The sequence below is a fragment of the Biomphalaria glabrata genome, chromosome 1, assembly GCF_947242115.1.
Source record: "Biomphalaria glabrata chromosome 1, xgBioGlab47.1, whole genome shotgun sequence".
NCBI classification, from domain to species: domain Eukaryota; kingdom Metazoa; phylum Mollusca; class Gastropoda; family Planorbidae; genus Biomphalaria; species Biomphalaria glabrata.
In genome coordinates, this window is record NC_074711.1 from 60,395,797 (window position 1) to 60,408,891 (window position 13,095).

At 35.0% G+C, this 13,095-nt stretch overlaps 1 protein-coding gene across 2 annotated transcripts in view; it reads left to right on the forward strand.

Annotated features, from left to right (window-relative positions):
• The first annotated feature begins 234 nt into the window (after positions 1-234).
• LOC106069445 (neuronal acetylcholine receptor subunit alpha-10-like) overlaps positions 235-13,095 on the forward strand; it is a 211,818-nt gene continuing 198,957 nt past the window's right edge. For both annotated transcript variants that reach the window (XM_056005376.1, XM_056005384.1), the window contains exon 1: positions 235-663. The gene's annotated coding sequence lies outside the window, so the exon portion shown is untranslated. The remainder of the gene's footprint in view (positions 664-13,095) is intronic.

The window sequence follows — 13,095 nt, forward strand, 5'->3', positions numbered from 1 at the left end:
GAGTCAAATTTTGGAACCTGTGGTGTTATCACACTCTTTTCCATCTGCCGAGAGGTCATTTTAATCTTTTAAGACCGATTTTTTACAGGGGAAGATAAACCTTTTTTTTGTGTGTGTGTAACTCTCTATCTTCAATTAAAAGACGTAGCACTGAGCCTCAAGCTTCGATCTGTGACGTAGCGACCCATCGCGCGAGTCACTCCGCCGCACTTTTTGTTGTTGAGTTCTGGGTCTCGTCTGCTCTCGCCACCGTTACGATTCGAAGTTTTCCCTCTCCTTTTTTTTCTTTTTGTCTATTGAGGGATAATTAATTTTTATTAATTTGAAATGGGAAAACTTCCAGTGATTTTAGGTATTTAGAACAGGCGAGCTATCTTGTAGTTTTTTTTTTTAATCTTTATTTCTTTTGTAGCAATACAAAGCCTGATACAATGGATGTATGAAAATGGCATTGCAAGAAGTTGATACATTTTTAAAAGACGTAACAGTTAAATAAAATTTATATTAATTATTTTTAAGTTTAACCATTTTTGTGAATCTGGCATGTGCAATTTTATCGTATTCTACGAGATTCTTACGGAAAATTCTTAGGACTTAATTTATTCAAAAGGGAAGTTAAAAGTTCTTGAAACTTCAGTGGTGATCTAGTTTTCTGAAATTACGGTAAGTTTTTTTGTTCTTGGTGTTTCTGTTTTAATTATTTCCTTTTTGTGTCCCTCGTGTCAGTTGACTTGATTTGAAGAATGATTCTCGCCCATAGCCAACTGAATGTAGCTCGTGCATAAAATAAAGTACGCAATCAAATAATGGTAGGACCTACCGTTATACATTTTTAAATACTAGAAATGATGTGTATGAGTGAGAGAGAGAGAGAGAGAGAGAGAGAGAGAGATAGAAAGATTTCCACGTATACAAAATATCGTTATGAAAATATATTTCTAAATTTACACATAAAACCACAAAAGAATATGTAATGAGAGTTGACCGCTTAAAAAGAAAGTTGTTCTTATATTTATGTAACCAATGAAAATCCTATCTATTACTGTAAATATCTTCAGGTTCTATTTGCATTTATTAAATATACAATCCAAGCTGAAAGCTTCTACAATTAATAACCTCTCGTTGCAGGCATTTTATATTTTACAGTATTAAAGAAATATTTCAATGCATTCAATTTCCTTGCTGGGTTTTACTTTGTATCACCAGTTTAAAAATATTGTAAAACAAAAAAAATCCAAAAAAAAACTAGAAGCGTCTTGTATTAAAAACATGAAAACATGTTTATATTTCAAATCAAATTAATTAAAAGCACATCAGTTATCTAATCGAAGGCAGGCAAAATGTGAAATAAAATAAAAAGTTAAATAATTAAAAGATCCGTTTGTTAACAATATCAAGAAAATAAAACAATAAAAAAAAAAGCAACATCCTGGACTCCAGGTAAAAAACAAAAGCCTGGACTCCAGGTAAAACAAAAGACTGGACTCCAGGTAAAAAACAAACAACAACCTGGACTCCAGGTAAAACATTTGAGTGCGCTACTTAGTCTATGTAAAAAGGCACGACGTGAAATGAGAAAAATAACCATCTGGTCAAATCGGGCACCATGGTCGGCTTCCTGATCATGTTGTATGCACTTCAGACTGGTATCCCGAACTTTGACCGCTGTCCTGCCGTCATGCAGGAGGTTTGGTTTTGTATGTAATTACTTTTTTTTCCAACCCCCCCCCCCCCCCCGTCCGAATCGAGTGAAACCAAATGACACTGACGGGCAACTTGACATTCGTGTGAAGCCAAACTTGCTCTCGTCCAATTATAAAAACAGAATAAAATTTTGTTTTATTAAATAAACTATCCAATGAACATTTGTTTAAAGTTTCACTGCGGGGCTAAATTATAATAGAAAAAAAAACGTGAGTGTGAAAGTATTTCTAGCTTATCAGTATATTTATAAGCCGATACATTTTGAATTCAAAGTAACGACAGACTGTATAGATTAGCACTTGGCTAGGATTTAGTTCAACATTCCTATTTCTCTACAGGACCCGTATCTTCTATAATTTATTGTCCGTCGTAAGTCTCAATATAAAGCGCCCCCGTGGGTTATTCCAACTCCTTTAGAGATTACATCAGATCTGACCTGAGCTGGTGTGACATGCAACAAGCGCCCGTCTCCAACCTCATATCACATTCGCCCCCCTCAGAAGATGTTTATCACCGTTGTATAAGAGTTATGATCCACATCAAACCCAAATGACACCCTTTAGGCTCTGTATGTATGTTTGTATGTATTTAAGATGACACTTTACAGAGCTGGAGAAATTCACATAACACTTATGTGTTGATAGTTTTGGATGCATTTGCTTCTGTTACTGACTGACGTTCACCTTTCTTTTGAGACAAAGTGAATTATTATTAAAATGCAGAGATCACGTTAGCGATTTCATAACAAATAATATTCTTACTAAATGGCAATACGAATATTCTTATTATAGGCAATGCACCGGACATGGTGAAGGTGTATTATAGATACTATCACGCACATTGTACGCTATATTCATCATCATATTCGTCTTTAAGCTTATTGTTGCAATTATTATTATTATCAAAGTTTCAAAGATAAACTTTGAGATTTACATTTTTGTTTTAAGTTTTCAAATGTATCAAACGGTATTTATTTATGGCGAATATGATAATCTTAAAAAAACAACCACATATCCGAATGGTGTGTATTTCTGTTGAGCCCTTGTCGCTAATAAAAAACAAAGCACCAAAATGTAACCAATGTACAGTCTTTTATTTATCTTTAGTAGAAATTAAAAAATCACGATCATTTGATCACTTTTTTTTAAAACTGTTTTTAAGATTATACCAACTTACTCTTCTCTCAATCTATTATTGGTAATTAATTATTTTGTTTGATAAAAAAAAATGAATCCTTCAGTATTAAGAGATATGGCTAAATATGTGGGGTTGTTTCCCCTTTGATAATTATTGGAAATGAAGTATTTTGTTTGATATCGAAAAAGGGAAATAAATTATACAAATACATACATTTGTAGTTCTTCCCTTTACATAAGCCCTTTTTTATAGTATTCTTTTTTTTTTTAAACAAAAACAACCACACCTAACCTGTGCCATTTATTTGTCATTAATTATAACTTATTATAAGTAGAAATATTATTGTGCAGGAGCTCTATGCACCACATACCTAAGCATAAAAATATTGCAATGCGTATCGTATATTTAAATATTGATCACAATTTTATAAAAGTATTAGTATATAGGAGTACTTAGACTTATGAAGAACTTAATTTTATATTTAGGGATAGCTAAATAGTGGAGATTGGTAAAAAGGGGTTACAGAATTATAAATGTTGAGAACCGCTGGCTTTCTTCTTCTAGCCAGCTTCTTACTGCCGAGCTGTAGGCTCTTTTGCAGACTGTGCCAAGAAAAAATAACATGCTTTTTTTTTTAGTTGTTCACCACTGCCATACAGAGTGTTGGTTATGATGGGCAGTAGTGGTAGTAGGGTCTGCCTAAGGTGTATCAGGTGTATAAAATATGGAAATATTGATAAGCGAAGTATTTACATAAACCAAATAAATATTTCATACATTTTTCAGCAGTGTAGATTTTCACAAATGATAATATACTCTTATATGAAAATGTTTTAGAGGCCCTCGAAAGGGAAAAGACGCTATTAGTTTTGTGTGGAATGTCTGTCTGTCCGTCTTTCCCTCCGTTTAGATCTCGTAAACTAGAAAAGATAGTGAAAATCCGACATCACAATATTTTAGATCATTCAAAGTTCTGATGCAACGGCTGCTTTTTTTATTTCTGAAATTGCAAGAAATTTTGTCATAAAAATACACCACTATTACAACTATTCACTATTAATAGTAACAAACACGGGAGGCTCTTTAGTAGGAGAGATATCTTTCACAATATTTTTAACACATTTATGCAAACGGTTTTAGATTTTTTGTGAACATTTTTTTTTACATTTGTATTGCTAAGTTATGTAAGTTCTATCCTACTAACTCCTTCATTTACACACAAAAAAAAAATGCTTACATTTTTTTAAAGAGAAAAAATCTATCTAGTATGCATATAAGCTGGGCAAAATTTAAAACCATATTATCGCGAGAACTGCAGTGCTGCCCTATGGCAGTAGAACACATATCCATAAAAAATATTTTTTTTTTTTTACGGAAATGTTTTTTCTTGAGGATTTGAATAAGAGTTAGGCCAGGTTCACATCTAACTTCACATTCACTTTCACCTATCCATTGGTCTGCTGGACCGCTGGGGCACCACACAAGATCTGTCAACCTTCTTTCTCCCTTGTTCTCTGTCATTTGTCTTTGATAGAATTTCATTCTGATGTTCTTTCTGAAAATATTGAAACCTGCCTTTTTATCTGCCTGGGTGGACCACTTCGCGGGCCGATTTTGAGTTTGTGTTTCCACACAAAATGTCGTTGTAACCTTGTTTGTTTATTTTTAATTTACTTGGCCACAATGATCTTTCCATATGGCGTGTTGACAATGAGTATTTTGTTTGGTTATTTAGAAATCTCTCCTAATTTTCATCTTTTTATTATTTTTTTTTCGTTTATTTTACGTTCCATTATATTGTCACCGCATTTTTAAAATCGCTCTAAAATCCTTTCCTCTCGTACGTAACGTTACCCCTGAAAGTGTGGGCAAATAGCCGATTACTGTGATTACTTTGAGTGTGAAAACCCCCAATACAACAATAAGAGTTTGAGTTTTTGTGTTACCTTATCTCCCAATTATATAGCACAGTACTATACATGTAAACCACACGCTATCATATATTACTTTCACAAGAGACAGATTATGCAGTCTCTCGTATCTATAGTAAGGGACATTATTGCGCTGATTAATACATTGAAAGAGAAGAACAGTTACTCCAATGACGTTGACCTTTACTGGCCGAGATGCATCCTGGCCTGGTTTGTAACCAAAATCTTTAGCCATTTAGATGAAGATTTCACCAAGCAACAGTGTGTTACTGTCTTGGCCTACTGTACGAGTCAATACAATTATGTATCAAGATCTACTTCTAAATATTATGAGTCAATGATGTGACCTGTCTGGTGAGCGCTACGTACAATTCAAGTTCGAACCATGTCAGCTACCGTTCTTGTATGTAACTTCACATGTTCTTTTCTGTAGGGAAGTTAGAAACTTCTCCAACAAACCCAGCAGGTTGAAAGTATTTTTGTTTTCCTAGATTTAAACCTTGAAAATATCTTTATTCTCCTAGATTTAAACCTTGAAAATATCTTTGTTCTCCTAGATTTATGCCATGAAAGTATCTTTGTTCTCCTAGATTTAAGTCCCATCATCTTAAAAGTATCTCTATTCTCCTAGATTTAAATCCCAGCATATAACATTGACAAATACAATATCTTTTTTTTCGTTTTAATTAATGTTTTATGCCATGACTTATAAACCTGCTATTATTTGTTTTTACAAGTATAGCCAAGGCCGTATTTATGACAAGACTGCAAGCCTGTTACAGGGCCTCATCTTTTAAAAAAGGTCCTTCGCGTTTCAAAACTATAGCATCAATAACAAAATATGCATATTGAATCCAAGAAAAAACAAGGTTACAAAAGACAGTTTGTGTGGAAACACAAACTCAAAATCGGCCCTCGAAGTAAAATGTTTTACATAATTCGGATAATCCTTCAGAGTTGAAGATAGTTTACTTCCTAGTCCAAACCTCCTGCAGGACGACGGGGGATGGGAGCAGGCAGGGTTTGAACCTTCGATCGTCGATAAATCCAAACGACAGTCCAGCGCGCAAACCGCACGACCAGTGGTCCACCCAGGTAGGCTTCAATATTTTCAGAAAGAACATCCGAATGAAATTATATCAAAGACAAATGAGAGATAAGAATGGAGAAAGAAGGTTAACAGATCTTGTGTAGTGCCCCAACCGTCCCGCAGATCAAAGGATACGTGAAAGTGAATGTAAAGTTAGATGTGAACCTGGCCTAACTAGTTTGTGGTCTATAGGGCAGATGATGTAAAGTTCATCTGTTTTTGTGGCCTACGGTTAACGAGGGTGTCATGTAGCCAGCACAACGACCAACCGCCTTTGCTTTTCCCCAACTAATGTCAAGTACCCATTAGAGCTGGGTAGACTCAGAAGTTGAAAATCCCAGTCTTCACCAGGATTCGAACCCGGGACCCTCGGTTCGAACTAAATAAGTTAATTTCTTTGAAAAAGCTCAATCTCATTTTCGAATCCTAAAAAAAAAAAAAAAAAAAAAAAAATTCCGATATATAGAAAAATGTTCACGAAAATGATGTTTATAAGATTACTATTCGTCTTAAATTAGGTCTAACATATAATGCATACTAATTAGCTTTTTCTTATAAAAAACTGCTTGCATAATTGATTTTAAAAATTAGAATTTTCGCTTTCAGGAAAAAAAAAAGTAGCCGTTGCATCAGAACTTTGAATGGTCTAAAATATTGTGAAGTCGGATTTTCAATATCTCTTCTAGTTTACGAGATCTAAACGGGACAGACGGACAGACATTTCGCACAAAACTAATAGCGTCTTTTCCCCTTTCTGGGGCCGCTAAAAATGATTGAAAATTAATGTATTTTTTTCCTACAAAAACATAGCAGGCTTTTAGCTTTATTAATATTTTTAAGTGTTGTTATATCAATGCACAAATTTCGTCTAGGCCCGCCAATGACTGAAGTCCAGCACTGAGTCTATCTCTCTTCATATAGCCTAAATGTACTGATGTTTCCAAATGCTAACCAATATAAAATAGCAAGCCTCCCTTAAACCTAGATCTAGTTGACTGGAGCGAAATGTCTTATCATTATTGTCAACATTTTCTTTTGTCTTTTATCTGGCGTTTTTAAGGTCATTATAACGTCATCGAATTTCATGTGTGTGTGTGCATGCTTACATATATATGTGCGTTTTTGTAGGTGCATGCGTGTGTGTGTGTATGTAAATGTGTAAATGTATAAATGACGTGATTGAGATGAAATCTAATCCCCTGTAGACAGAGGCGCATGATTAGACATTTTCTTGTTGGGAGAATCTGTGTTGGCCTTAGTGTGCGAGTGTTGGCGTGAGTCGGCATGAGTGAGCAGGATTGCGTTCATACAAAATGAGAACTGAAGATGCCTGAGAAGTATGGGCAACAGAAGACATTTGGAGCTGAGGAAGATTATAAGACATTGGTCAGTGGACTAACTTTAGAGGGGGAAGGGGGTTGTTGAGGGGTAAAGCGTTTGGCTTCCGAGGGGTCCTGAGTTTGAATCTTTGTGTTGACAAGATCGTGAATTTCTGGATTTTTAGGACGCTCCTGAGTCCAGCCATCTCTAATGGGTACCTGACATTAGCTGGGGAAAGTAAAGGTGGTATGTCGTTGTGCTGGTCATATGACGCCTTCGTTATCAGTCGGTCATAGAAACCGATGAGACGACCTTTGTATCATGTGTCGTATAGACCGCAAGATCTCAAAGAGATACTTTAATTATACTTTACCAACAAACTACTGTGTGACACAAAGGTTGGGCGGTCGAGTGGAAACGCTAAAACAGGTAGGCTATTAAGAATTCTCATATCTGTATTTCTTTTTCTGTAGTAGAACTATCCCACACACTGATTGTCAAGATATGTAAGGGCGGCACACAATAGATGGAATGAGTTGCTAGAGCTAGCCAGGAAAACCAGTGACTTGGTAGAATTTAGGTCATTGGTTAATATGCATGACTAAATGTAGGACGTAATCATCTTCTTTTTTGAAGTAACGTCTGTATTATATAAGATAAGAAGATAAACAGATTCGAATTAGTAAATTGCAATTAAGTGGCACACATAATTTAAATTTCTCCACATGGGTGAGTGGAGTCTATAAGGTAAGTCTATAAGGTAAGTCTATAAGGTAAGTCTATAAGGTAAGTATATAAGGAAAGTCTATAAGGTAAGTGGAGGCGCGGTGGCTGAGCGGTAAAGCGCTTGGCTTCCGAACCGGGGACCGGGGTTCGAATCCTGGTGAAGACTGGAATTTTTAATTTCGGGATCTTTGGGCGCCTCTGAGTCCTCCAGCTCTAATGGGTACCTGACATTAGTTAGGGAAAAGTAAAGGCGGTTGGTCGTTGTGCTGGCCACAAGACACCCTCGTTAACCGTAGGCCACAGAAACAGATGACCTTTACATCATCTGCCCTATAGACCACAAGGTCTGAAAGGAGAACTTTACTTTACTATAAGGTAACTCTATAAGGGGAACTCACCCTAACTGCAACCGACCCAACGTTTGGATTCGCCAATGCTTTGTAATCAAACGAAATATTTTGACTTTTAAATGTCTTTGTATGTGTGTGTGTGCATAACAGAAAAATCGAAAAAATATTTATCCTCCTAATGGGTACGCGACGTTTTGAAGCAATGAATTTGACGCTAGCCGTTTTAGTGTGGACATTATAGTATATAAGATAGGGGCTCTGATAGGGTATACAATCTCACCCCTCCACGCTCTCCGAATAATTTTGTTTGAATAATTTTGACTATTTTATGAACACATTTGCAAACTATGGATGGCTTCCTGGTCGTGTTGTATAATATCAGGAAAACCATAATGAAAAAAACAATGTGGGTATTAGTCACTGCTGCAGGGGTGCCACATCGCCAGAACATTTCACAGTGAACACTGTCAAAGGGACTACAAAGAATTTTATTTATTTCTCTGTAACGAATGTCGACTTTGGCAATTTTGTAATTGGACAATATTAAAATGTTAGTGTCATAACAATTTTGTAATTGGACAATATTAAAATGTTAGTGTCATAACAGTAATTACACACCAAATTAAATCCCAGATATAATGGACCAAATTAGCTACTATTTTTTTTTAATATATACCATACTTTGAAACACATACAAAACATTGATATGTATAATTCTTTTTAAAGATAATAAAATGAACATAATACAATGGATATGTATAATATAGTTAGAGTATTTTTCCGTTGTAAAAATAAAAAATCCGTCTTTATCAGGATTCGAACCCGGAACCCACAGTTCAGAAACCAAGCGCTACAAAACTATAAATTTCTAAGTTAATTTTTTGCCGATTTCAGCCTACATCTAGAAATCTCATTTAAGATTGCACTGTGCTTGAGTGTACGTCTTTGTGCATGTGTGTGAGTGTGCCAGTTATAACTGTGTTAGGTGTGCAGGTGTGTGTGTGTGTGTGTGTCAGTTATCACTGTGTTAAGTTTGCATGTTTGTGTGTGTGTGTCAGTTATCACTGCGACAGTTTCTGCATGTTGTCTTAGTAGGTGTAATAAAGTGTCCGTCGACTGAAAGAAATGAATTAAAAAGATGGGGGGAGGTGGTGGAAGACTTGCTATAATTCCTACGTCTGGTGCCAGACAAATTTGCCGTGGGCTGTAAGTCAACAGTTCAACTAGAACTACGGCCCTGCACAGTTAATGAGACATGACAAGAAATCGATGCCATTTAAGGAGTTCTCAAACTAGAAGCATAGGCATTAACGAACTATGCAAATAGTAGACATTGGTTCCACATTAGCACTACTTTAATGCTGAAGTCTAACACATAGTGTTAATAGTATCTGACTAGTTTACTGTCCCGTTTTTTTTTTTTTTGGTTGTTGTTTCTTTTTAATAAAAACATAAATTTAGTTTCAAACTTTCTTTAACAGTGTTAACAAGGTATTAAGAAATTTCAAATAAGCAAAATGTTTTATGCAAATAAAACTATACCTAAATTTATATGAGTCTAGGTTTGAAGACTAGAGTTATTTCTATACTTTCTATTCTACTAGATGCAACTTAGACAGAGAAAAATTAAACCTAAATCAATTACCTGCATGCAGAGGAAATACTGCATTCCTCACTGATCTTCGGACTCGAAGACAAGCCCTAATATTTGAGTATAGTTATGCGAATTTTTGAGGCACTTTGCTTTGTTGTCGTTGTAAAAGAAAGTATAATCAGTATATAAGTCACATACAAAAATAAAACATAGCATAAATGTAACCCATTTCTTATATAATAAATAACGTCTTAAAAAAAATTAAATAATGATATTCTATGTCTATTATTAATTGTCTATAAGAAGTACTTAATATAATTTTTAGTTTACATCCTTGTTCTGTTGACTCAGATGTGATTTTTGCCAATTTTACTACTAAAAACAAAAAGACTGTATTTAGACCAGATTACGAAGCACAATTGCTAAATGTTCTGTACAGTGGATTCTTGTCTGATACTTTGTCACATCAACAAATACTTATTACGATCATTCTAAATTTAGAATCTAGTTTATTATTTTTTTTAATTTTCAGCTCATACTGTCTGTCTCTCTGGTAAAATTTTTTTGCTCGTTAATTCTCCCACTTTCCAGTCTCTGATAAGCTGAAACTTGACACAATTATTCATTTTCCTAAGAAAATATGAATCAATCAAACAATTAACCAATTATTTAATTACATAGTGGTAATTAATTAATTTTGTTTGGACATCAAAAAATGGAAATGTCTCTTACAGAATTTATATATATATATATATATATATATATATATATATATATATATATATATATATATATATATATATATGACATCTTACGTCTCGAGAGACGATCTTTTCCCTTTGCAACCTCTTATGTGGCTAAAGAGGCCAATCCTTAATACACAGATGCGGACACAGTTTGGGCATATGTAATCACCGAACGCCGTTGCATTTTCACCCTTCTTTCTGCTGCTGTTGTGTATGACATCTGCAATCCGAGACACTTCCTTTATGCTCTCTCTCTATGTGGATCTATCCAGTGAAACTTTTCCCCAGCTGCTAGTGTTGATCTTGAAGAGCTTCATGTCGCGCTTGCATACATCCGTATACTGTAAAAGTGGGCGACCAGCGGCTCTCCTGCCTTCTGTTAAATCGCCATACAGAATGTCTTGTGGAAGTCGACCTATATCCCAACTCTAATGTGTACCTGACTTTAGTTGGGAAAAGTAAATCCAGTTGGTCGTTGTGCTGGCCACATGACACGATGCTCGTGAACCAATCGGTTAAAGATGGAAAGGTCTGAAAGATCTGAGATGAACATAGCTACGGCTACAATATTTATCACTCAGAGTATGTCAACAATTGTAGTATGTAAAGCTAAAGTGATTGACATTGTTTGGTGGTACTCCACACGGGTATTTGAGCTAAGGTTAGAGAGATGACCTAATGTACAAAACTTCGTTATACAGTGTACTAGCCATATATTACCCGCGGCCCGCGGATTTTAACTATCTGTGCAAAGTGTAGTTCTTAAAATTAGATCTAGATCCTTTCGATCTTCTCTCGTGTAAACATGCCCTAGCTCCATGAAATAGTAATACTTTCATAGAGTTTTTTGAGGGTCTTAAGTTTGTTTTAGGGCTATTATACATACGTCACGGTTTTAGTTAGTACCCAAGGAACATTTCTGCCAAGTTTTATCAAGATTGGTCAAACGGTTTTGATTTCTAATCGTAACATCCATACATACATACATCCACCCATACATACATACGCCTTACATTCTACTTTATAGTATAAGACATTAGGTGCCAGAATAGCGTCAATTAGTGTCAACAGAGTGTACACATCTAAAGTTGTATATTGCTACAATGACACATACGTTACAAAACATAACTATTGGTAATTTATTTAATTTTTTTTTTAAATGACTTTGAAATTCAATGCGCAGTAAGTCTATTTCAATATAAAACATGCCCTGAAAATTATTATAATTGGACGTGAATGTCAACGTCCTGAACATATAAGTATTTATAAACATTAAAATATTTTTTCATCGCTAGGGTAAATAAAAGGCTTAAAGAAGCAAAAACACAACCAAATGATGATGTTAAATTCTAAGGCGCCAAGTTCTGAAGAACTTTGAGAACAACATCGAAATGTTGCTTTAAAGAGAAAGAAGATCATGAAGATCTTCTAATAAAGATCTTTCTACGGAAATCTTTAGATCAGGGGTAAAAAGTAATTACAGTTAAATGATTTCTTTAAAAAATGTTACCACACAAGAAGAAACGAAAGAAATCGTGCGAAAAACAAACGATGTTGTCTTAATGCCAATATCAGTTTTAGCCGCATGTCTGTTTTTTTGTATCGGTTGTGTGTATGTCTAGGTGGAGGTGTGTGGGAGTTGGTGGCTGGATGAGAAGTTTCATTTCTAAGCTGTTTTCTTTGTGCTGCTTCCTTTCTATACATCTGGATGAGCTCAAAGCAAGTGCTCTAAAGCTTACATCTACAGTTGAAGTATTGATGCAATGGAAATGCATTAGTTGCTCAGTTTGAACATGTGTACCCATGAATGTCTTTCTGACTCCTTCAGATATATTTCTGCGTCACTTAACATTCCTTCATTGCAAAAACAATTTAAACTTCAACATGGAGATCTAGATTGCAAAAACATTTCTCAGAGACGGGAGTTCACTTTTTTAATTTTAATTAGAGCTTATATCTCGAGCTGCGAGATAAATTAACGAGCAATAAAGTTTCAGAGACATCAAGACACAAAATGTAACAGTAACGTTTCAGAGACACCAAGACACAAAATGTAACAGTAACGTTTCAGAGACACCAAGACACAAAATGTAACAGTAACGTTTCAGAGACATCATGACACAAAATGTAACAGTAACGTTTCAGAGACATCATGACACAAAATGTAAAATGGTTTTTATGAGGGATAGGACGGATTGGCTGGATGATAAAATACTTGGCTTTCGAATCGAGAGGTCCCAAGTCCGAAACTCGGTGATGACTATGATTTTGAAAAAAACTGGTTTCTAGTAACCTAACTCCATAATATACAAGAGATATTTTCCGTTACACCGATACACACAGAAATATGTAATATAAAAATATATAAAGTCTATCTTATCCCCTCTTTACATTCATTTGAGCTAAGAAAGTATGTTTGTTTCGATTGTAGAAGCCCCTTGCTTTAAACTAAGTCAATCCCCTAATAAAAGCCTGTAGTAAGACAAACTAAGCCAAA